Genomic DNA, 18,121 nt, shown 5'->3' with positions numbered 1-18,121 from the left:
CCTATCACATATATGATCACTAACATGACCCATAAAGAACTGCCTGGCCATTTACAGGCAAATGTGGTAAAACATGGAGAAGGCAATGGCACCCCACTCCAGTACCCTTGCCTGGAAAATCCCATGGATGGAGGAGCCTGGTGGGCTGCAGTCCATGGGGTCACTACGAGTCAGACATGAATGAGTGACTTCACGTTCACTTTTCACTTTCACACATTGGAGAAGGAAATAGCAACCCACTTCAGCGTTCTTGTCTGGAAAATCCCAGGGACGCAGAAGCCTGGGGGGGCTGCCCTCTATGGGGTCGCACAGAATCAGACACGACTGAAGCGACTTAGCAGCAGCAGCAGCACTGAAGCTCAGAGAAGGCAATGGCACCCCACTCCAGTACCCTTGCCTGGAAAATCCCATGGATGGAGGAGCCTGGTGGGCTGCAGTCCATGGGGTCGCACAGAGTCGGACACGACTGAAGTGACTTAGCAGCAGCAGCAGCAGCAGCAGCAATGGTAGAACAGGAGGAGAAAGGATCACGTTAACCAATTCATCTGAAGTTTCCATCTTCCTTAAAAAAATAAGAGTGAAAAGAATGCGTTTTTTAATCTTTACTGTCAGGACAAAGAAACAAAATCTGTTAGAAGCTGGAAAAATCTAGGTGTCTGGAGGTTACCTAAGAATAATAGAATTAAAGGCACAAGCTCCTATAAACATAGAAGTAATAGTCTGAGAGGCAGAGATTTACTTAGAGAACCCAATAACAGAGCAAGGAACTCTGGTAAACTGTAGAAAAGCTTTTTAAAAAGGGTGACCTCTAGAGAAATGCATTAGGTTACCTTTTATTCTCTGCTAAAGAATTGAAGTCAGCTCATTAACAGAGCAAACTGAGAGCATAGTCATAACACAGTGAGCCTTGATGTGTCTAAAGAAGATCTAACCCCAAGGACATTGTGACTTTGTCACCAGAAGCAATGGCTGTATTATTGCATATGACAAGGTATCCAAATGGTTTCCTCAAAATCCAAAGCCCAGTGAATTTTGGAAGCTTTCCATAATCACACCAAAACACTCTGAATCTGGAGTAGAACAGACTTCCCTGGCCCCAAATGACAAGCTTGTTTTGCTTCCATTGGACATGATTGACAGGAAATATTACAAGTTCAGGCAACAGAGGTGCAGAATATAATAAATAGTAAATGTGTAGTTCTAGAGAACACTGACTTTCTGGTCCATGAAGGGATAGCAAAAGATCGTCAATCACTTTTTTGGTTGGGAAGAAAGTACAAATCCAGGCCCCCTGCATCAAGGATCTAAATGTCTCACCATTTCACTACAAGAGTAATAGAAAAGAAGTACTTTCCATGTTACAGTTTCCGTGTCAAACTCCAATCCAACTAAGAATGTCCTTGAGAGAAATAAGGTCCCCAGGGCATTGGGTACTAAGAAGTCTAGCCTAAGCTCCACCAGTCACAAAGTTATCTTTAACCAGAACTTTTCAGCCATACATCCTTAAAGAGGCTGAAGATACTTAGGTCAGAACAGATGGCATGATGGTGTTACCAGCTTCCTGCTACATGTTTACATCACTGAAAGAAGTGATGTGAATGGTATTAATTCCCCTTAAGGTGTCCCTGAGTCACAGTGATGCAAAGCAATGAGTACCAAAAGAAATAAGACCATCACATTCTGAACCAAAGTAAGCAGTTTTATCTTTAGTCATAATAGCATTGCCCAGTAGGTAGCCTCTAGCTACATGTGGCTATCGAATACTTGAAATGTGGCTGGTAATGTGTTTATAGTACAAAATACGAACTAGATTTAGAAGACCTAGTACCCAAAAATGCACAATAATTCATTAATAATCTTTACATTTACTACATGTCCAAATTATACTCTATTAGAGATACTAGGTTAAATAAAACATATTATTAAAACAATTTTACTTCTTTTCAATTTTTAACATTACTAGAAAATTTAAAATTACATATGTGTCTCACAATATTTTTTTATTAGATAGCACTGAGTTACAGCTGCCATATGGTCCTGATTGAAAAAAATGAAACAGCCATGGAGACAGGAGTTTCCTCTTCCAGGAAGTCTTGGCTGGAAACTGAGCCCTACCGCTCAGTCTTTGTATCACTAAGAAGCTGATGGGGAAGGCTGTACTTTTCCAAGGTAACTAACAAACTAGGAAATCTGTGAGTCTGCAAAAATTAAACTGTGGAGCTATGAAATAAACTAGTCATCTTGGAAACTGTAAGGGCTTTTCAAAGAACAAGAGAAAAAGGGCTCAAAGAATCGTGGGCACAGACATCACTCACACAGATGTACTAAAGATAATCAGTGTGAGAACTGTGTGAATTCAGACATAGAAACCAAAGTGAGACACACTCCAGAATGCATAGGTAATCATGTTGTAGGCATACTCCCACATAAACCATTCCCAAATGTGAGAATGTTGCTGTGAGATACTGAGGATTAGCTTGTCCTACATCTACGCTTATACCCTTCTGCTGTTCCTTCCTATGACACAGAGACAGAAAGCTGAAGAGTGCCTCTCCTAGACTCTGTAACAGCTCGGCTTCTAGATGTGAGTTCGGTTGTATCTCAAATCATCGGAGAATGTCACTGATACGACGTGCCATCACACTCACGAAGCCGATATTCATTTCCTACTAACGAGGACATTCTGCTATACATCCACAACACAATCATGACAAAAGTTTTTTTTCAGATTTTTTGTTTATTTTCTGGAATTCTCTCGGTTTTTCTATGATCCAGCAGATGTTGGCAATTTGATCTCTGTTCCTATGCCTTTTCTAAATCCACAGCCTTCACAGATAGAATTAAATAAAAAACCTTGAGATGAGTAAGTTATCCTGGGTAACTGGGCTCAATGTCATCACATGGGTTCTTCTAAGAGAGAAACATGAGCACCAGAATCAGACAAGGAGATACAATGATGGAAGCAAAGAAGCAAAGGCGGGGGTGATATAGGGCCACCAGGCAAGGTATGCTGGCAGCTTGCAGAATCCAGAAAAAGCAAGAAAATGGGTTCTCCCCTATAGCCTCCAGGAGGAATATTAACTCTGCCAAAATGTTGATTTCAGCCCAGTAAAACTGATGTTGGATTTCTGGCCTCCAGAACTGTGAGAAAATAAATTTCTGGTGTTTTAAGTCACCACCTTTTCGGTGATTTTTTAATGGTAGTCATAGAAAATTAACCCCAAATCTATGACAACATGGAAGCCCTCTTCACCCAGCTCAGGCCACCATCCTCCTCACCACCCTGCGCCTCATGCTGTGGCACAAAGCCCCCGGGGAGAGTGACCAGCTCACCCTGCTCAGAGCGGAGACCTCATCCATCTGGGCCGCGCTCAGCGCAGACACTGCGTCTCACCGAGGTTCCCACGCCGCAGGCCTAGCCCCGCGCTGCCTTTCTGTGCGTTTGCCCTCCTCCCTGTCTTGCACCCCCATAAGCGCTCCAATCTGCCTTCCTTGGCTATATCTTTTCCCCACTGTTGGCAATGAAATAAACGTCTTGAGAATACCAGGCCTCTGGGGGACTAACAGACTCTCTTCGGCCTTTCTCCAAAAAGGCTGTCAAGAGAAATTTCACTCAACCGGGGAGAGGTTAGGGGAACTGTCTCTGGAGAAAGTGAAAGTGAAAGTCGCTCAGTCGCGGCCGACTCTTTGCGACCCCGTGGACTATCCCCATGGAATTCTCCAGGCCAGAATACTGGAGTGGGTAGCCTATCCCTTCTCCAGGGTTCTTCCCTACTGAGGGATCGAACCCAGGTCTCCCACATTGCAGGCGGATTCTTTACCGGCTGAGCCCCAAGGGAAGCCCGGAAATAGTGGAGTGGGTAGCCTATCCCTTCTCCAAGAAATCTTCCTAACCCAGGAATTGAACTCGGGTCTCCTGCATTTCAGGCAGATTCTTTAGCAGGTGAGCACCAAGGAGAAAGTCAATAGCTTCAAGGAGGAGACCTACAGATACTTGTATTTGAAGGAACTCTCCCAACAAACAGACTGTTCCACTGTTATAAGTTGACAGGTTCCATTCAGGCAAACAGGTTGATAAGGGTCTTCATAAACAACACTTGATTTTTTTGGACAGCAAGTATCATCAGATTATTCAGAAAAATCAAAAATGAAAGTTCTTTTAAAAAATCAAGAAGTCAAAAGAACTAAAAAAAAAAAAAAAAAAACAGTGCAGGGAATAGCAAAACAAAATTTTAAATGTATTCTCAGAAGGATAAAAGGAAAAATAGAATTATATAAAAGACAAATGGACAACAAGAAAGAGCTCTTAGAAATTAAAATAAAATTGACTCAATTTTTAAACTTAGGAAAAATGGTAACTATGAAAAATTACAGATGAGTTAATTAACCTAATTGTGGTAATTATTTCATAAAGCATGCATATACCAAATCAACATGTTGTGCACCTTAAATATATATAATTTTGTCAATTATACCTCAGTAAAGCTGCAGAAAACATTTTAAATAAATGAAAATTCAGAAGAAGGATTGAAAGTTAAAATTGAGCCTTTTTTTTTCTTCACAAAACAAAACAAAAAGACAAAGGAAATAAAAAATCAGAGAGAAAAAAATGAGGAAAAAGAGTATCATTCTAGCCTATATAAAATCCAACTAATAGGGATTATTGAAAGAAAAATATGGAAAATTATCAAAGGTGTAATACAAAATTTATCAGAGATGAATGACATAAATCTCAATAATGGCATAAACCTCAATATATAAAAGCAAAAATGCTCACATCAAGACTCATTATAGTGAAATTTCTAAGTACCGGGGTAAGTAGAGGACCCTAAAAGCTTGGACTGTAGCCTACCAGGCTCCTCCCTCCATGGGATTCTCCTGGCAAGAGTACTGGAGTGGGTTGCTATTTCCTTCTCCAGGGGATCTTCCCGACCCAGGGATCGAACTAGGGTCTCCCGCATTCCAGGCAGACACTTTAACCTCTGAGCCACCAGGGAAGCCGGTTACGTAAAAAGGGGCCTGCGTGCATGCATGTTCAGGCATGCCGACTGTTCGCCACTGCATGGACTGCAGCCCTCCAGGCTCCTTCTGTCCATGGAATTTTCCAGGCAAGAATGTTGGAGCGGGTTGCCATTTCCTACTCCAACAAAGGGATTGGATTAGAATATAATCAAATTTCTCTATAATTTAGAATTCTACATTCAACTACTCTGTTAGTCAAAGAAGAGGGTGGTAGAGCAATGTTTTCCGATCAGAATGGCTCAAAAATCTATTTCCCATGAAAACTTTTGAATCAGTCAGGTGAGGCAGGTTACAAGTAATACCAAAATCTGAATCTTAATACAGCATAGTTTTCTCAGTGTACTTGAAATTTATGTGAGTACAGGAGATTATCTGGGATTCCCACCTACCAGTGAAGGAGACGTAAGAGACATGGTTTAGATGTCGGGGTTGGGAAGGTCCTCTGGAGGGAGCAACCCACTCCAGTATTCTTGCCTGGAGAATCCCATGCACAGAGGAGCCTGGGGGGCTACTGTCCAGAGAGCCGGACACGACTGAGCATGCACCCATGCATGCACAAGAGATTCTCCAGGTCAACCATCTTGCATGGCAACTTAGCAATCCAGGTTTAGTCTTGGTCTCATGACTATCGCTGTTCAAGGCCTGGCCTCTTCTTCCATGGGTAAGGAGTGTGCTTTTGCCTGAACTGGTATGTGCCACTTCCACTCACAGACCACTGGCCAGAACTAGATAATGACTTACGTAAAGCAAGAAGACAATGAAGTGTCTCTCTCCCCTTTGTCCAGGGAGGTCTTAGAGAAATACTATCAGTGTCTGATTATTTTTTTAAGAGTCACTGTTGAATGTGCTCAACCCAAGCAAGGAATTCTCCAAGAAAAGGAAAAATATGAGATCCAGAAAATAAGGATTCCACATCATTAGGTCTGGGAAACAATCAGTCCAAATTAAAGCAGGAGAATTCAGGGCTCTGGGAAACAGGTCATGAAAGGAGGGGGAAAAATGGAATTGATGGACTATATTGCATGTGTGAGGATTTATAAAAAGTGATCATAGTCATCTATAATAGAATATATTAGAAAAGTTCTTAGAAAACAATAGAAATAAAAATGAGTTAATTAGGGAAAATGAAAATTGTATAAGAAATAAAATGTAATTATATTCATTACTTGGCTTAGCCATAACATAATTTAACAAAATAATGCAAACATTACTTTGAAACAATTATTATTATTATTTAATTTATTTACTTTAATTGGAGGCTAATTACTTTACAATATTGTGGTGGTTTTTGCCATACATCGACATGAATCAGCCATGGGTACACATGTGTTCCCCATCCTGAACCCCCCTCCCCCACCTCCCTCCCCACCCCATCCCTCTGGGTGGTCCCAGAGCACCAGCTTTGAGTGCCCTGCTTCATGCATTGAACTTGCACAGCTCATCTATTTTACATATGGTAATATACACGATGGTGGTGGTTTAGTTGCTAAGTCATGTCCGACCCTTGCGACCCCGTGGACTGTAACCTGCCAGGCTCCTCTGTCCACGGGATTCTTTAGGCAAGAACACTGGAGTAGGTTGCCATTTCGCTTCTGCAGGGGATCTTCCTGACTCAGGAATCACACCTGGGTCTCCTGCATTCCAGGCAGATGATTTACCAACCGAGCTACAAGGGAAGCCCAGTAATATACGTTTCAGTGCTATTCTCTCAAATCATCCCATCCTCGCCTTCTCCCACAGAGTCCAACTGTCTGTTCTTTACATCTGTGTCTCTTTTGCTGCCTTGCATATAGGATCATCATTACTGTCTTTCTAAATTCCATATATATGCATTAATGAAACAAAACTTGTTATATAACTATACTGGAGTGAGAAAGAAAAGAAAGAGGGTATAAGAGATAGGTAAATGCTCATCAGCCTGAATCAAGAAGTCAATACTTACTGTCTAAAATTGATATATCAAGAAATAAACACGGCATATATATTGTACAACCACTCACATTGCCCCCACTGTCTCCTTTCTGAAGGTGCTGTCTATACCCTGGGCCGATCCACCACCCCACCTCCATCACTTTTGCCAAGGTCCCCAGCTGGCTGGAGGTAAGGTGAAGTCTAGCGCTTGGATAGCCCACACAAGCCCTCGTCCCATACTGAGCCTGTCCATGCAATGCGATACAATACCACCAGGTGTGGGATAATCTTCGAGGAGGTCATCCCCAGATGGCATGGTTCTGAACTATGGCAGAGTTAGCTCCCCACAGAGTGAACTCAGATTAAAGAGAAAAAGTAGATCAGAGCAAGCCAAGCAGAGGAACTTCTGTCCAAGAAGTATTTGAAGGCAGGGCTACTGATCACATTCCGTGGGGACAAAACCACATGCCGAGTTGACATGCTTGCTAGGTATCCATCATGTAATGTATTACGTGGCACTGCTTTGTAGCTTTCCTTGCTTCACTTTTTTCTTACCTTCATCTACTTGGGCTTATACCATCTGAATAAAGTATCAAAACATTAATCCCTGAGTTTAATCTGTTTTTATAGAATCTAGGCCAAGATAGCACATTATTTTTAAATATAGAGGTGTACTGTTGCTGGGGAATATGATTATATGATTACAGTATTGCAAGAATGAGAAGAAAGATTATTAATTTCTTTTATATATTTTCTGATATTATTGACTTTAAAAACTATCTCCATATATTACTTTTATAAATAAAAATTAATTTAGGAAGAAAACGTGTGATTACATTACATGCCTTTAGAATTGCTTGCAAAAGTTTATATTGCTTTTGTAAGTTTTCCCCATAGACCAAAGAAACAAGCTAACAATTATTTTAGTAGTAGTATAATAATGTTGTAACTTAAATCTCTGTAGTCATACACATATTATAGATTTTTCTAAAAATAAAAAACCCTTTTATGAAAAAACGAAGGAAGATGTCACCTGAAGATCAATACTTTCTTGTATCCTGTTAAAGTGCTATATTCTTGAAATGACAGCAAGTGCTTTATGGCAGAGAAGCAATAAGTCAATCTATACTCATCTTAATGAATTATAGAGGAAAGAGAAGCAGCTAAAAAAAGAAACCATTTTATTTTTACATTGACTGTCTTTTGAAAAATGAAACTGAGGGTAGAATTAATGATTTAATTAAACCACTTAATGTTTTATTAAAGTCAATATGGCCTAGTGTTTCTGTGCAACCATCAGCTTATCAATAAAACCTCATATTTGTTTTTGCCAAAGAATTCATAATTTTTATTAGAGGTGCCTGTATTATAGAGCCTGTAACTGTTTGGGGGAAATTGTATATACCTTTATCTTATAAAACCTTTCCATTAGGGGATCACAAAATTCTACTGAAAAAAAAAAATAGGTCAGATTCTGAAGGCATGATTTATTCAGCCTGGTTTACTACTTACCATGAGGAGCTTTATTTCGGCTCTATTCAGCAGAATATCAACAGCAAAGGAGGGACTCAAGGTCACCAGAGCAAAACCCACCTGAGGCTGATGTACTCAGCAAGAAGGACTGAAGCGCTGAGAATAGTTCTCTCACTAGAACCTGTTAGTCCTTCCCATCTCTTTGGAGTATGTCTTTATTCATCTCCAACTCCCCCATTTCTATATCCACCGTAATTACTGACAGTAAATAGCCAGTTAAGGAAAGAGGAAAGTAGGTAAGAAGAGGCCTCCAGGATGATTTACAAATGCGAACCCATCTATTTCATCTGAAGCATTGAGATCAGGTGGGAACAATTCTAGCAGAGAGGAAGGGAGTGGAAATGCAAGGCCAAAGAATAAAATGTGACATGCATTTATGCGTCCCCTGCCACCCCGTTATCTTATCTGACTTCCCTTACACGTCTTCACTTATAAGACCTAAGACGGTGTGAGACTATAGATCAGTGAGACAGAGGACACAGCCCCATGCTTACGCCATCCTATTGGTATTTTTCCTTTGGTCTGTGTACTGCTGGAGGGCGACTTTGCAGACAAAAAGCTGCCTTTTTACTAGGAGAGAGTATCTGTCCCTGAAATGCTGACTTCTATGTTCACAGATCAAAGCCTCTGTGGGTGGGTCATGTTCCCACCCTCTCTTCAGTTCAGTTCAGTTCAGTCGCTCAGTCATGTCCGACTCTTTGCGACCCTATGAATCGCAGCACGCCAGGCCTCCCTGTCCATCACCATCTCCTGGAGTTCACCCAGACCCACATCCATCGAGTCAGTGATACCATCCAGCCATCTCATCCTGGGTCGTCCCCTTCTCCTCCTGCCCCGAATCGCTCCCAGCATCAGAGTCTTTTCCAATGAGTCAATTCTTCACATGAAGTGGCCAAAGTACTGGAGCTTCAGCTTTAGCATCATTCCTTCCAAAGAAATCCTAGGGTTGATCTCCTTCAGAATGGACTGGTTAGATCTCCTTGCAGTCCAAAGGACTCTCAAGAGTCTTCTCCAACACCACAGTTCAAAAGCATCAATTCTTCACCACTCAGCCTTCTTCACAGTCCAACTCTCACATTCATACATGACCACAGGAAAAACCATAGCCTTGACTAGACGGACCTTTGTTGGCAAAGTAATGTCTCTGCTTTTGAATATACTATATAGGTTGGTCATACCTTTTCTTCCAAGGAGTAAGCGTCTTTTAATTTCATGGCTGCAATCACCATCTGCAGTGATTCTGGAGCCCAAAAAAATAAAGTCTGACACTGTTTCCACTGTTTCCCCATCTATTTCCCATGAAGTGATGGGACCAGATGCCATGATCTTCGTTTTCTGAATGTTGAGCTTTAAGCCATCTTTTTCACTCTCCTCTTTCACTTTCATCAACAGGCTCTTTAGCTCCTCTTCACTTTCGGCCATAAGGGTGGTGTCATCTGCATATCTGAGGTTATTGATATTTCTCCCGGCAATCTTGATTCCAGTTTGTGTTTCTTCCAGTCCAGCGTTTCTCATGATGTACTCCGCATAGAAGTTAAATAAGCAGGGTGACAATATACAGCCTTGATGTACTCCTTTTCCTATTTGGAACCAGTCTGTTGTTCCATGTCCAGTTCTAACTGTTGCTTCCTGACCTGCATACAGATTTCTCAAGAGGCAGGTTAGGTGGTCTGGTATGCCCATCTCTTGAAGAATTTTCCACAGTTTATTGTGATCCACACAGTCAAAGGCTTTGGCATAGTCAATAAAGCAGAAATAGATATTTTTCTGGAACTCTCTTGCTTTTTCCATGATCCAGCAGATGTTGGCAATTTGATCTCTGGTTCCTCTGCCTTTTCTAAAACCAGCTTGAACATCAGGGAGTTCACGGTTCACATATTGCTGAAGTCTGGCTTGGAGAATTTTGAGCATTACTTTACTAGCATGTGAGAAGAGTGCAATTGTGTGATAGTTTGAGCATTCTTTGGCATTGCCTTTCTTTGGAATTGGAATGAAAACTGACCTTTTCCAGTCCTGTGGCCACTGCTGAGTTTTCCAAATTTGGTGGCATATTGAGTGCAGCACTTTCACAGTGTCACCTTTCAGGATTTGAAACAGCTCAAATGGAATTCCATTCATAGTGATGCTTTCTAAGGCCCACTTGACTTTACATTCCAAGATGTCTGGCTCTAGATTAGTGATCACATCATCATGATTATCTGGGTCGTGAAGATCTTTTTTGTACAGTTCTTCTATGTATTCTTGCCACCTCTTCTGAATATCTTCTGTTTCTGTTAGGTCCAGACCATTTCTGTCCTTTATCAAGCCCATCTTCACATGAAATGTTCCCTTGGTATCTCTAATTTTCCTGAAGAGATCTCTAGTCTTTCCCATTCTGTTGTTTTCCTCTATGTCTTTGCATTGATCGCTGAAGAAGGCTTTCTTATCTCTTCTTGCTATTCTTTGGAACTCTGCATTCAGATGCTTATATCTTTCCTTTTCTCCTTTGCTTTTCGCCTTTCTTCTTTTCACAGCTATTTGTAAGGCCTCCGCAGACAGCCATTTTGCTTTTTTGCATTTCTTTTCCATGGGGATGGTCTTGATCCTTGTCTCCTGTACAATGTCACGAACCTCATTCCATAGTTCATCAGGCACTCTATCTATCAGATCTAGACCCTTAAATCTATTTCTCACTTCCACTCTCTTAGGACAAGCATCTTCTCAGGCCCCTCATTCGTCATAAATGCTTCAGCCCCACCCAATGCCGCAGACTCATGTTCTCCACACTTTAGTCTAATGGATCTTCATGACACAGCTCAAAATAGAAATTTGAAATTCACAAGTTTCACACTATTTGTTTCACAAGATATTGACCAACTGGAATGACTGACTCTAAAGTAATTGATTTGCTATGTAATATAATATATGCATGTAATATATATATAGGCCTTTACCACAATACTCTGTTTATTTTGTCTGCGTCATCTTTTCGTCCACTATTTGTCCCTTATGTGTTTCTACTCACCTTCGATCCTCTGCCTCGAGCGTTTCCACCTTCTTATTCTTGTTCTGATTGCTGCTTCTGCTGCTGCTATTTCGTCACTGAGTTGAGCCTGACTCTTTGTGACCCCCTGCCAGGCTTGTCCTCATTATGGAATATGAAGTAGGAGTTCTTTTTCTCGTTCTTTTCTTCTCCTGGTTGCTGCTAAGGAGTATGTGGTAGGAAAACAGAAGACTGGTGTTAATATCAGAATTTTAATATACTGAGCATGATATGGTGACCTTCAGTAAATCCTCTTTTTTCCCCTAAAACATACAAAAATTAACACATATATTCTTACTATCCATTTCCAAAATTATTAACTTTTATACTGAATTAATTGCTCTAATATTGCTTCATGTGGATAATTCAAAATAAAACTGCACAAGCTATTTATGCTTGCTTTCTTTAGGGAAGGAAGGGGTAAAGGGAAGACCAGAGGGGAAGGAGGAAATAAAGGGCTCTTTGACAACCAGCAAACTCCTTTCTCATTTCTCCTCCTTATTCTCTGCCCCACAGGGAACTCGCCCACACCAGGCAACCGGTAGCACCACATACATAGATTTTTTTTTCATGCTTATATATGTATCCAGAAATAACACACTCTGCATATCTTCTGTCACTTGCTTTTTCACTCAGCATTAAGTTTTTGAGCTCCGTCCCTGATGATTTATATAGATCTAGGGCACTGTCATTTATAGCTTTGTCAAAAGTCCCCTCCCTACTTGCTAAGGAAGTAGTGTCATTTGCTAAGTATATAGGGATATGCTCAGCCTCTACCCACATCAAGCCCTCTCATAAGTATATTCACAATCACTGAAAAGTGGAGGCTACTTTGGCAAATTCATAGAAAGACAAATTTACAGTAAAGTCCAGATTTAAAACCAAAATGAAAACTTTCTGTTGGAAAGTTTAAATAATTTTATATTCAAAAAAAAAAAAAAAGCATTTTTCCAGCTGGCTAAATTAAGGCACTACTAAAGTTCAAACCAAGAATATTCCTTGGCTTTGAATCTATTGCCTTTTCTTATGGCTGGAAATCAGATACATATTTTTTTTCCCTAAAAACTCTTGCCAATGTATACTTTCTCTCTAAAAGAGTTAAATAAATGTCAAAAGGCAAGCCAACTCCCTTAATATTTCCTTTACTCAGATGATCTATTTTGGTTGAAGTTTTGCATATAGAGATACACTCGCTCTTCTTGACACATTTCCAGAAAACATGCAAATAAGGCTCATATTCTTCTAAAGTCTTTTGCTCCACTGATGTTCAATATGTAACATTCCTTCCCTTCACTGCCCTGAAGGATTAACTGTCTCTTTATTTTGATGCTCTCAGAGAAGAGAAGATGCTTTTGAGAAGTTCTTCCTTTTCATTCGTTGATCTTATCCTGCTGGTGATTGGTTAGGAACTGTTCTCGGATAGTATATACCTGTTTTTTCATTCATTTCACTTCTTCAAACTCTCTTTCTGGACCCCACTGGTCCTTATCCTTTAGAATTGTGATAAAAGTGCCCAAGAAAGGCACACATGTGAACAGCAACTCCAACATTGTGCATATATGTAGCAGAAGGATGGGGGCTCTTTAGATACCCACCTAGACTCCAGTCTTGGCTAATCAACACTTGCCTATCTGCTGCTGTATCTGAGACCTCTTACCTGGCACAGGTAACACTGCCTCTTCTCTTTTAATTCCTACTTCCCCAAGCTCTTGTATTCTCAATCACACACACACACAAACTATTTCTGCTCATAAATGCATACAAGTTTGCTTGACAGTATCATTTTAGGAACCATAAAACCTGTCCTGTGTGCCCGAATGGAAATGAATGCTGCCTTTAGCCATCAGTAGGCTAAAAAGTGGCATTTGTTGACGAGGAACGGCAGCACAGTGAATGAAAACAGTAAATGCTCCAGATATTGAGAAGCATACCATCTCTGCAGACACTCTGCTGGACCCACTGCCCCCCAGATGGTCTCTGCCCTTCTGCTATTCACTCTCTACTCCAAAATATTTTTCCATTCCTTCCACAATGTGAACTAGAATGACCTAAAGGTTAAGGTTTAGAGGTGTTAAAAGAGGAATTGCTGGTCATGTAAGCTGCCAAAAACCAGCTCACTCCAGCTGCTCTGGAGAATTCAATACTGAAAACGAAGAAACACGAGCTCTTGGTTCTGGGACATCACTTCTTCTGTGTATTTTTTCCAGTTTTACCAGGAGTTCATTGTGAAAGCTGGAGACAACCGAGGTAATACCCGGACAGATTTACCTTAAGCCCGTCAATGACTCAGCTTTGTTTCTACCATGTGTACAAGAGGAATACAAATACTGTGGTTTCTTAATTATCTCCATGTGTTATTATTCAGGCTTCCCTGGTGGCTCACGCAGTAAAGTGTCTGCCTGCAATGTGGGAGACCCAGGTTCAATCCCTAGGTAGGGAAGATCCTGGAGGAGGAAATGGCAACCCACTCCAGTACTCTTGCCTGGAAAATTCCATGGACAGAAGAGCCTGGTAGGCTACAGTCCACTGGATCACAAAGAGTTGGACATGACTGAGCGACTTCACTTTCACTTTCTTTTGCTATTCTTCTGTAAAATTCATATTTAATCTGATTTCCTTGCAACATGCTTCCAAAGGAAATACCCCAGCCACCAATTGACTCATACTGAGAGAACCTATTTCGATATCAGCCTAAGTAAAACACTGTAGAAGATGTGTATTTCGCCTAGAATTCTAAATGCATTCTGTCATCTGCTGCTAAGTCACTTCAGTCGTGTCTGACTGTGTGACCCCATAGACGGCCCACCAGGCTCCCCCGTCCCTGGGATTCTCCAGGCAAGAACACTGGAGTGGGTTGCCATTTCCTTCTCCAGTGCATGAAAGTGAAGTCGCTCAGTCATGTCTGACTTCACGACCCCATGAACTGCAGCCTATGAGGCTCCTCCGTCCATGGGATTTTCCAGGCAAGAATAGTAGAGTGGGGTGCCATTGCCTTCTCTGATTCTGTCATCAAAGGCATGTAATTTAGACCTTAAAATTTTATTTTGGATGATTTGCACTTATCATCCATCCTATCTGGGTAGGTAATTGCCCTATTTTATTGCTTGTCACAGAGAGTTTCTAGAATGAGTGTTTTTAGGATCAAAAATGAAAACATATGTCTGATATAGAGTGCTGCTCCATGTAATCCTGCCTCTGTGTCAGAGAGTAAGTTGTGATAAGTCTCGGATGGTCCCAATTATGCAGCTTCACACTAGGGTGAGAACACTGAACCCAATCTGCTCATCACCTTTCAAACACAGTGTCTCATGTAACCCAATACCCTGTCCTGCACCCCATAAGTCTGCCATCAGATCTGATCGGATATTCCTAAACTCTTTAACTGAAGTTCACATCTTTCTTGTTCTCATTATCATTGCCCTCATCTCCATCACTACGATTTTATTTTCTGTTAGATTTAGCCTCTTCCTTCACTGTCTCCTTGGCCCTATCCACACTCTACCTGACTGCTGAGATAGAAAGCAAAAGTTGCTCAGTTGTGTCCAATTCTTTGTGACCCCATGGACTATAGCCCGCCAGGCTCCTCTACCCATGGGGTTTTTCAGGCAAGAATAACTGGAGTGGTTTGCCATTTCCTCCTCCAGGGGATCTTCTCAACTCAGAAATCAAACTCATGTTTCTTGTATCTCCTGCCTTGGGAGGCGGACTTTTTACCATCTGACTGAGAGATCTTCCTAAAATGCCAGTTTTATCATGCCAAGACCCATTCCTGAAACCTCTGCTCCCCAGAAGTGTAGTCAATACAATGTCCCCCGAGGCTGTTGCATGTCAGATGTCCTTGACATGTCATGTTATATGACAAAAGATACTTTGTACACATAATTAAGGCTACTAGTCTTAAAAATAAGGAGTCAACCATGGTTCAGTTCAGTTCAGTCACTCAGTCGTGTCCAACTCTTTGCGACACCATGAATCACAGTGCGCCAAGCCTCCCCGTCCATCACCAACTCCCAGAGTTTACCCAAACTCATGTCCATCAAGTCAGTGATGCCATCCAGCCATCTCATCCTCTGTCGTCCCCTTCTCCTCCTGCCCTCAATCCCTCCCAGCATCAGGGTCTTTTCAAATGAGTCAACTCTTCGCATGAGGTGGCCAAAGTATTGGAGTTTCAGCTTCAGCATCAGTCCTTCCAATGAATATTCAAGATTTATTTCCTTTAGGTTGGACTGGTTGGATCTCCTTGCAGTCCAAGGGACTCTCAAGAGTCTTCTCCAACACCGCACTTCAAAAGCATCAATTCTTTGGTGCTCAACTTTCTTCACAGTCCAACTCTCACATGCATACATGACCACAGGAAAAACCACAGCCTTGACTAGATGGACCTTTGTTGGCAAAGTAATGTCTCTGCTTTTTAATATGCTCTCTAGGTTGGCCATAACTTTCCTTCCAAGGAGTAAGCATCTTTTAATTTCATGGCAGGCCCGATTTAATCATGTGAGCTCTTGAAAACAGAACATTCTTAGGCTGGAAGCTGAAGAAATGCAACAGAAAGGAAAGTCAGAGAGATTCAAAACATGAAGACTCAACTCATCATTGCTGGTTCGAAGCTGAAAGGAAAGATGAGAAGGAGTGTAAGCAGCCTGAAGGAGCTAAGAGAGGAGTCCAGCTGGCAGCCAGCAAGGATGCACACTCAGCACCATGACCCCGAGGAACTGAATTCTGCCAACAATCTGAATTATCTGGGGGACAGATTCTGCCCCAAGGTGTCTGACTAATAGCCCAGCACGTCCAGCGTCTTGACTTCAGCTCTAGGAGATCCAGAGGAACCAGATTTCTGATCCACAGAACCATGAGCTAGTACATGTGTACTGTTTTAAGCCACTCAGTATAGGATCGTTCATTATGACAGCAAGAGAAAAATACTGCACCCGATGATCAATCCAAACTGTTCCACTCCAAGAGCCATCAAGTCTAGGCCTCCTTGAATAAGCCCAGCTGATTGCCTTCTGCTCACAAACACTTGTTTTGATTTCCCCTAGGTCAGGTTAAGCTTTGTACACAGAGCTTTTATTTTTTGGAGTAGGAGAGAAAAAAAAAAAAAAAACTAAAACAGTACAGAAATATCTGAATATTATGAATTCAGAGAGTGCATGATAGATGCAGAACCATGCTATCGCAACCTCCCTCAAGGGAGCACTTTCTGCCCAGCTGCAGCATGCGGTCAGCAGCAGCCCTGGCCGCCACCCCTCTGAGGATCCGCTTGAGCTGCAGGCAGTCATCTGCCTCAAGGCCACACTCTTCCCAAGGAAGTCTGTATCTGTGACTAAGTGGAGAAGTGGGGATAGGGGAGAGTGAAAGCCACTCAGTCATGTCCGACTCTTTGCCACCCCATGGACTATACAGTTCATGGAATTCACTGGAGTGGGTAGCCTTTCCCTTCTCCAGGGGATCTTCCCAACCCAGGGATTGAACCCAGGTCGCCCACATTGCAGGATGATTCTTTACCAGCTGAGCCACCAGGGGAGCCTGGGAATGGAAAGGCTCAGACATCTGGGCTCACAGGGGCCACTCTAAGACGCTCTTCACGAGGCTGGCTGAGGCTCTTTCCGGCCCACATAGCAGTTTGACTTCTTCCTGTGCCCAAACCTGCGCCCCACTTTCTTCACAGATTCATTCCTAAGAAACGATTCAAACCCCACCCTCCATCTCAGCATCTTCTTCTGTGACAGAATGATGAGTACTAGTAAGAAAATAAGGTTGCAGGTTAAAGAAAGAAATAAGAATGCAGGTTAAAAAGACAGTATCTGGGATAACAACCCAGAGGAAGAAGGTAGCATAAAATAATCATGCTACAAAGACTCAGAAAAGTGATATCAAAAAAGAGCTTTTACAAATTAGGTCTAAGCGTATGTGAAAGTAAGAGATACCCCAGATTGTAAGAAATAAAAGCTAAACTGAAAATCAAAATAACAAAAGTATAAGCTGATATGGATGGGATATGGGAAATAATTGTACCTGGAAATAGGACCTGATGGCCAGAAGCTATTTTTAAATATAAACATAGCTGATTTACAATATTGTGTTAGCTCCAGCTATACCGAATAGTGATTTTTTTCTCAATTATATTCCATTATAGGTTATTACAAGATATTGGGTATATAATTACCAGTGCTATACAGTAAATCCATGGAATATAAAAAAATAATGCAGATGAATCTATGTACAAAACAGGAACAGACATACAGACCTAGAAAACAAACTTCTGGTTACCAAAGGAAAGGGGTGGGGGTGGGGGAAAAAATTAGGAGCATGTGATTAACAGAGCAAACCACTCTACAGAAGCTTTGGTTGCAATTAACACAGGGGGAGGAAAATAGAGTTCAGGTCCACATGAAACAGAAATTGGAGCTGAGACTCTGCATAAACATAGGACATTGAAAGAGCTGCATCCTCAGTAGAAGAAAGACTGAAAACACAACCTATCTGCCAGTGAAAACTGGCTCTGCCTTGAGTAGGAAAAAGAAACATCCCCCGTATGAGTGATAGGCAGACAGAATAGATTATAAGTATAAACAAAAGAATGCAAGGGATAAAAAGGTATAGAAATGACAGGAAAAGAGTAAGACACTAAAA

At 41.5% G+C, this 18,121-nt stretch overlaps 1 long non-coding RNA gene across 1 annotated transcript; it reads right to left on the bottom strand.

Annotated features, from left to right (window-relative positions):
* Positions 1–6,233: 6,233 nt before the first annotated feature.
* LOC132659846 (uncharacterized) lies at positions 6,234–17,205 on the bottom strand. Its single transcript, XR_009600751.1, has 2 exons — positions 11,471–17,205; positions 6,234–6,688 (listed from the first exon to the last, which is right to left on the bottom strand). It is a non-coding gene; the product is annotated as an uncharacterized LOC132659846 (long non-coding RNA).
* Between the last annotated feature and the right edge of the window lie 916 nt (positions 17,206–18,121).

This window comes from Ovis aries, chromosome 5 (assembly GCF_016772045.2).
Source record: "Ovis aries strain OAR_USU_Benz2616 breed Rambouillet chromosome 5, ARS-UI_Ramb_v3.0, whole genome shotgun sequence".
Lineage (NCBI taxonomy): Eukaryota > Metazoa > Chordata > Mammalia > Artiodactyla > Bovidae > Ovis > Ovis aries.
Note: the sequence above shows the minus strand (reverse complement) of the source record. Positions and strands in the feature narration are given on the sequence as shown.